The sequence below is a fragment of the Coregonus lavaretus genome, assembly GCF_964263955.1.
Source record: "Coregonus lavaretus genome assembly, chromosome: 26".
Classification (NCBI taxonomy): Eukaryota; Metazoa; Chordata; class Actinopteri; order Salmoniformes; family Salmonidae; genus Coregonus; species Coregonus lavaretus.
This window is the reverse complement of record NC_140013.1, coordinates 6,890,937-6,898,437: the sequence shown is the minus strand read 5'-3', so window position 1 is coordinate 6,898,437 and position 7,501 is coordinate 6,890,937.

Here is a 7,501-nt window from a genome sequence, read left to right as displayed (position 1 = left end):
CCGGCCTCACAACCGCAGACCACGTGTAATCACGCCCAGGACCTCCACATCCGGCTTCTTCACCTGCGGGATCGTCTGGACAGCTGATGACACTGAGGAGTATTTCAGTCTGTAATGAAACCCTTTTGTGGGGAAAAACTAATTATAATTGGCTGGGCCTGGCATCCCAGTGGGTGGGCCTATGCCCTCCTAGGCCCACCCATGGCTGCGCCCCTGCCCTCCTAGGCCCACCCATGGCTGCGCCCCTGCCCCTGTGAAATCCATAGATTAGGGCCTCATTTATTTATTTCAATTGACTGATTTCCTTAAATTAACTGTAACTCAGTAAAATCGTTAATTGTTGCGTTTATATTTTTGTTCAGTATAGAATACTAATTAATCATTAAGTGATCTTGCGAGACATAGCACCATGCGCACTGGCAGCACTACATCCCTGATTATAAAGGTTGGATGACTTCAGGAGTTTCACGTAACCACAGCTCTATGAACTAAGTTGCGCTTTCAGTTGGCTGCATTTGTTTTCACCATTGCAGCAGCGCAAAAGATTCGGAAGCAAGAGCGCTCGTCTGGTTGTCGCATGGAGCAGCTCACAGAAGAATGACATCAGTAGCCGGTAGGTAGGAAAAATGTTTCAATTAATGATATCTACCAGTACATGCTAACTAAGCCAACAATGGGTATTGAAAAAATTTGGTCCTTACTCTTGGTTAGTAGGCTATTTGCGATGTGCAATCCAGTCATCATGCGCTGTTTGCATTAACATTACTAAAGGCTTTCCCACAAAAACTTCACAATTAAATGTTGACTGCAATGTAAGCATACCTGACAGAATGATATAATGCTGATTTGTGTCAATGGGGAGGGCATTTGTTTTGCTCAGTTGAATTAAAGGGCAACTACACCCTCCAAAAATATATATTTACGATTTTTCCCAGAACCCCAAAATGGTCTCCTGATGTGGTTTAAGCATTGTTGTGGACTTAAAACATCACATTTTTATTTTTATTTCTCCAGGCACAACTACACCACTGCATAGGGCCGGTGGAAAGACAGCAGTCCATTCACTCTGACATAATAAGCCAGTAGTTCTCAATCATAAGAATACAAAAACATAACCATTAGCTAAGAATTTCCCAATCGAAATGTACAACTATTACTTCCCATTGCAAAAAAACATTTCACGTTTAGCACACAAAGTAATCTAAAGTTGAAATGCAACAATGATTCACACACATAAGTTATTTTCAAAGAGATGGCTAACAAGAGTATGCGAGCTGCAATAAAAAACACAGCAATAAAAAACAGTTTCATTCACCAGATGATGATCATTTGAAACTTCTTGTTGAAAGTTATTCTTCAAAAGGTAGAAGCTAACAAATTAGCAACAACATCCTCTTCGATAACAACTGCTGCAAACTAGCCTACAACAAAAGCTAGCTAGCTAGACTGTGGGAAAACTACTGGTCACTATTGCACAGTGACCTGTCGGCTTTCGACCTGTTGGCCATTACAAGTCAATGTGATTGGTTGATTCCACTGTCACTCCAACATTTTCCCTAATACAATTGAACGGCAGATGCCTTCTATGAAGCTTCTGATGGCCTAGCCAATGGCTGACTTAGCTAGCTAAATCTATCTCCCCACAGCCCACAAAAGGAAAATCCTGATTGGATAATTTTTTCTCTTCAGCGTTAACCTTTTCCTTTCTAACGAAAACTGAAGAGATTAAATCAGAACATAATTGAAAATAATATTATTGTTATTTGTATTATTTTATAAATCCTTACCTTTCTCTGAAAGCGTAGAAGACCCTCATTGTTCCCAATCATGTTTGGGTTAGTAAGAATGTGTAGTGGCATTTTTCACCATTCTGAAAGTCTAAAGAATCAATATGTCCTTCTGAAATTTTGAACTCTTATTATGGTGACGATTTGAAAAAATTGCAGTCATGGTCTTGAATTGTAATCTCATTTTTCTGGTCTCAGTCTCGACTCGGTCTCGTCCCCCCTCCGGTCTTGGTCTTGAATCGGTCTCGCTTTAGGTGGTCTTGAACACAACATTGGAAGAGGGTGTCCTATACTAATCATAAAGTCTGTCCGGGAGAAAATCTGCCCCATGTTTTGCCAGTAACAATGACTATTTATAGTGGTGTTTGCTTTACTTGGGCTAAATGCTGTACTGTGTCCTTTTCGGCTGCACAGTTAGTTCTGTAAGCTCCATCCCACAACTAGTTAGAGTAGCTCCTCATCTGTGTGAGCGTTAGTCAGACAATGGATAACGATAGTTCTCATTGGGTCTCTTTTCTATCGCTTGGCACTCTGTCGGTAGAGGATGTGTGCACAGGTTTACTGGTAAGAAAGTTAGACTCTTTTCGAGCATGTGGACTTTCTTGTGTGATTGTGTGTAAATGTTGTGTATGTGCATGCTAAGGTTTGTGAGTGCATAGAAGTTGTCTGTATGTCTGTTATTCATGCTGTGTGTGTGTGGATACCCTGCTGACTGGCGTGTGTCTCTCTCCCAGTGCTGAGGTACAACTCCGTATGGCAGGGATCATCAATATGGGGGCCAAATAAAACCATTCGCGGGACAAATTCGGCCCACGGGCCGCCAGTTGGGGAACCCTGCCGTATGGTGACGAGGACCGAGGGGTGCTGTGCTGTAACCAGACCTTGCACCGTGTGGTGGAGGATGGGCACCAGTGCTCCCCAGGTGGTCACTTGTATCTGCCATCCCGTGAAATGGTGTGTGGGTCACACGTTCATCTCAACGATCCAGGCAAACACTGCTGTGGAGAGGAGACATACGACCCTCAGGATGAAATCTGCTGCAATGGACACAAGTGAGTTGCTCTGTAGGGTGGAAACTGTAGGTAGTTGAACCTAGCCAGGTGGTTTATCCCAAAGATGTGGGGTTATCACTGTCTGCAAGCACAGTTTAGAGTGCCTAAGGGCCAATGCATAGATCACTTAATCTTCAGCGGACTGTATCCAGCCTCCTTGTCTGTTGAAGAGTTGATGCAATGTCTTGAAATGTGTGTGGTTGTGTGTGTGGTTGTACTATAACTAACTGTAGAAATATTTTCCCACCCACTGTCTGTGACTGGGTGTGCATCTTTGATAATTAAATCTATGAATATCTGCAAGACATAAACTATTATAAAACCATTCCCACATTCCCAGTCCAACTGTCTCAGGATGTGGAATAATTATGTGGGCGGACATTGCTTAATGCAGTGCTCCTTTGGCTACTGCTGCAGCCAAAGGTCTAGGAGTCTCCAACTGTTCCGTATTTCACTTCCCTTTTTCCAGTCAGAGGCATTCAGACAGTTAGTCAGCCAGACATCTCCTACGAGAGGTGGTATGTGTGCTTTGGAGTCTCTAGGATAGGCGTCAGACAGTGTGTCCAGTACTTCTGTGTATTTCGCCCGGTTGTGTGACTTGTGCTTGACCTCGGTGTCTGACTCTTGGAGGAAGCTGGTTGATTCTTGTTTGGGATTTGAGGAATGTTACTAATGTATGTTCCAAGTAAATGTTGTTCATTATTGACTGAAATCTGTTTCTTGGGAATACAGAAGAATGTACCATGTCTGAGGGCATATCTAGACACAGACCAAAGTACATTCATCTCTAGGAGACAGAACGCGTCTCCTTCCTGAGCGGTATGAGGGCTGCGTGGTCCCATGGTGTTTATACTTGCATACTATTGTTTGTACAGATGAACGTGGTACCTTCAGGCATTTGGAAATTGCTCCCAAGGATGAACCAGACTTGTGGAGGTCTACAAATATTTTTCTGAGGTTTTGGCTGATTTATTTTAATTTTCCCAAACTCAGTGCAAAGAGGCACTGAGTTTGAAAGTAGGCCTTGAAATACATCCACCGGTACACCTCCAATTGACTCAAATGATGTCAATTAGCCTATCAGAAGCTTCTAAAGCCATGACATCCTTTTCTGGAATTTTCCGAGCTGTTTAAAGGCACAGTCAACTTAGTGTATGTAAACTTCTGACCCACTGGAATTGTGATACAGTGAAATAATCTGTCTGTAACAATTGTTGGAAAAATGACTTGTGTCATGCACAAAGCAGATGTCCTAACTGACTTGCCAAAACTATAGTTTGTTAACAATACATTTGTGGAGTGGTTGAAAAATGAGTTTTAATGACTCCAACCTAAGTGTATGTAAACTTCCAACTTCAACTTTAAGTACTTTTCACCACTGTTTGGGATTCACTGAATGATGTACAGCGGCTTCAAGACGCTGACCTAAAGTAAACATTTGAATACTCTTCCCTAACCAATGAAAAAGGATATAAAAAATTGATTTTGCTGATGGGTTTCTCTTAATTGAGTAACTAAATGGATGGCCTCCCCTCTTGAGTACTGCAATGCCTGCTGGTTTTGGTCATCTCTCTTTAGCGCTCAATCTGTTGATTCAAGCAGTCAATGGGCTAAAAGAGGTTGGGAAACGTGTCCTGCTGCAGAGGGAAGGGCTACAACCCCAGCAGTGTCCAGATGAAGTGCTTTGCAGGGACTCTGTACAACCTGCGGGTTCAGGGCAGGCTCACAGAGCAGTGGGAGTGTCCTGATGGAGGCCGGTTCCACCCAGACCTGTTGCTCCGCCCCGAGGCTAGACCTGCTCTACCCTACCCTCTCACCTGCTGTGGGCACCGCTACCCCAACGCTTCCCTGTGGTCTTGCTGTGCGGGGGTCCTGCACCACACACCACCGGCAAAAACATTATTCCAGGTCAGTGGGAACAGGATACAATCCGAACTTGATTCCCATTTTTCATCGATCCATGATTTATGTCACAGTTTGAGTTGCGTCTGTTTATCTCTGAAAGGTATCCGAAAGACCAACCTACAAGTCAGACAAGTGATATGTATATTGAATTATATATCTAGTTCATATAATGGGTCCCTGCCTGGAGTCTGTCTCGATCTTAGCCCATTTGATTAGACTGCTGTTCGTTATCCTCAGGACCCAGGCTTCTACCACTGGGGGGTTTGAAGACGGAAGGTAAGGCCTCCAGTTTAAAGCATAGAATGAAGGGAAACATTACTCAATACTTTGACCTTAAGCCAGAACAGTGGGAAGCACTTGAATCTACACTGAACAAAAATAGAAGTGTAAAAAATGGAAAGTGTTGGTCCCATGTTCCATGAGCTGAAATAAAACATCCCAGACATTTTCCATACACACACAAAAGCTTATTTCTCTCCAAGTTTGTGCACAAATTAGTTTACATCCCTATTAGTGAGCATTTCTACTTTGCCAAGATAATCTATCCACCTGACAAATGTGTCATATTAATAAGCTGATTAAACACAGTGGTGTAAAGTACTTAAGTAGTACTTTAAAGTGTTTTTACTTAAGTTGTTTTTGGGGGTATCTGTACTTTACTATTTATTTTTTTGACAACTTTTACTTCTCTACATTCCTCCCAGGCCCACCCATGGCTGCACCCCTGCCCAGTCTTGTGAAAACCATAGATTATGGCCTAATGAATTTATTTCAATTGACTTATTTATATTTCCTTGTATGAACTGTAACTCAGTAAAATCTTAAATTGTTGCATGTAGCATTTATATTTTTGTTCAGTATACTTTCGTTTTGACACTGATGCACAGTGGCTTCCAGCAATGATCGGAAGCGTGAGTGTCCAGTTCTGCTAGGGACAGTGGAGTGTGTCTATGTTAACTGACAATAACCTTAAAACTAGCATCTTTATGATATCTTCTTTAAAAGTACCCGCAAAACACCAGTCTCAATGTCAACAGTGAAGAGGCGACTCCGGGATGCAGACCTTCTAGGCAGAGTTGCAAAGAAAAAGCCATATCTCAGACTGGCCAATAAAAAGAAAAGATTAAGATGGGCAGTCTGAGATATGGCTTTTTCTTTGCAACTCTGCCTAGAAGGTCAGCATCCCGGAGTCACCTCGACACTGTTGACGTTGAGACTGGTGTTTTGCTGGTACTATTTAATTAAGCTGCCAGTTGAGGACCTGTGAGGCGTCTCTTTCTCAAACTAGACACTCTAATGTATTTGTCCTCTTGCTCAGTTGTGCACTGGGGCCTCCCACTCCTCTTTCTATTCTGGTTAGAGCCAGTTTGCGCTGTTCTGTGAAGGGAGTAGTACACAGCGTTGTACGAGATCTTCAGTTTCTTGGCAATTTATTTCATGGAATAGCCTTCATTTCTCAGAACAAGAATAGACTGACGCGTTTCAGAAGAAAGTTATTTGATCCTGTAATCGAACCCACAATTGCTGATGCTCCAGAGACCAGTCTCAAGAAGGCCAGTTTTATTGCTTCTTTAATTGCAAAAGGGTTTTCTAATGATTATTTAGCCTTTTTAAAATGATAAACTTGGATTAGCAAACACAACGTGCCATTGGAACACAGGACTGATGGTTGCTGATAATGGGCCTCTGTACGCCTATGTAGATATTCATTTACATTTTAGTCATTTAGCAGACACTCTTATCCAGAGCGACTTACATATTCCATAAAAAATCAGCCGTTTCCAGCTACAATAGCCATTTACAACATTAACAATGTCTACACTGTATTTCTGATCAATTTGATGTTGTTTTAATGGACAAAAAAATTGCTTTTCTTTCGAAAACAAGGACATTTCTAAGTGACCCCAAACTTTTGAACGGTAGTGTGTGTGTGTGTATGTGTGTATATATATATATATATATATATATAAAACCATTGATTTGTAAAGAAAATAATTAGTCCCATGGGTTTAGTTTAACTGCCATACACCATCAGAACCCAAAATAAGCTTGTTTTACTCTGTAAACAATGTAATTGTAAACAAATGCTGCAAAGGCTCAAAACATGGTTCAAACCATAATTTTAAGCTCATGGAGTCTGCAGCCATAGCTCTGTCTATGAATTTGAGTGGTTACATTTCAGTTTGGCTGGGGGGGCTTTACTTGGCTTATTGCGCTCTAGCGACTCCTTGTGGCGGGCCGGGCACCTGCAGGCTCACTTAAGTCATCAGTTGAACAGTGTTTCCTCCAACACATTGGTGCGGCTGGCTTCCGGGTTAAGCGGGCGGGTGTTAAGAAGCGCGATTTGGCGGGTCATGTTTCGGAGGAGGCATGACCTGACCTTCGCCTCTCCCGAGCCCGTTGGGGAGTTGCAGCAATGAGACAAGATCGAAAAAGGGGGTAAAATACAAAAAAAATAAGGGCTGTGTTTTGTGTAGGCTTACCCTGGCATTATGTTTTGATAACCGTGTAAATCTCTCTCGGACAAGGTGACTTCTATCAATATATTTGCCTGTATTTACCCCCAAAAATGAAATGTAATTAGCTGCTAATGTGGCTATTTTACAGAACTACTAATGCCATGATGCTCTGGATGGGACTGCCGAATTGAGGCAAATGTAAGAATTTCTGGATTAACCATCTAATGTTAACTACATTTAGTAAGGAATAAATTGGCAACATTTCCTTAAATTGACAATTTGTGAACTTTCTTGGACA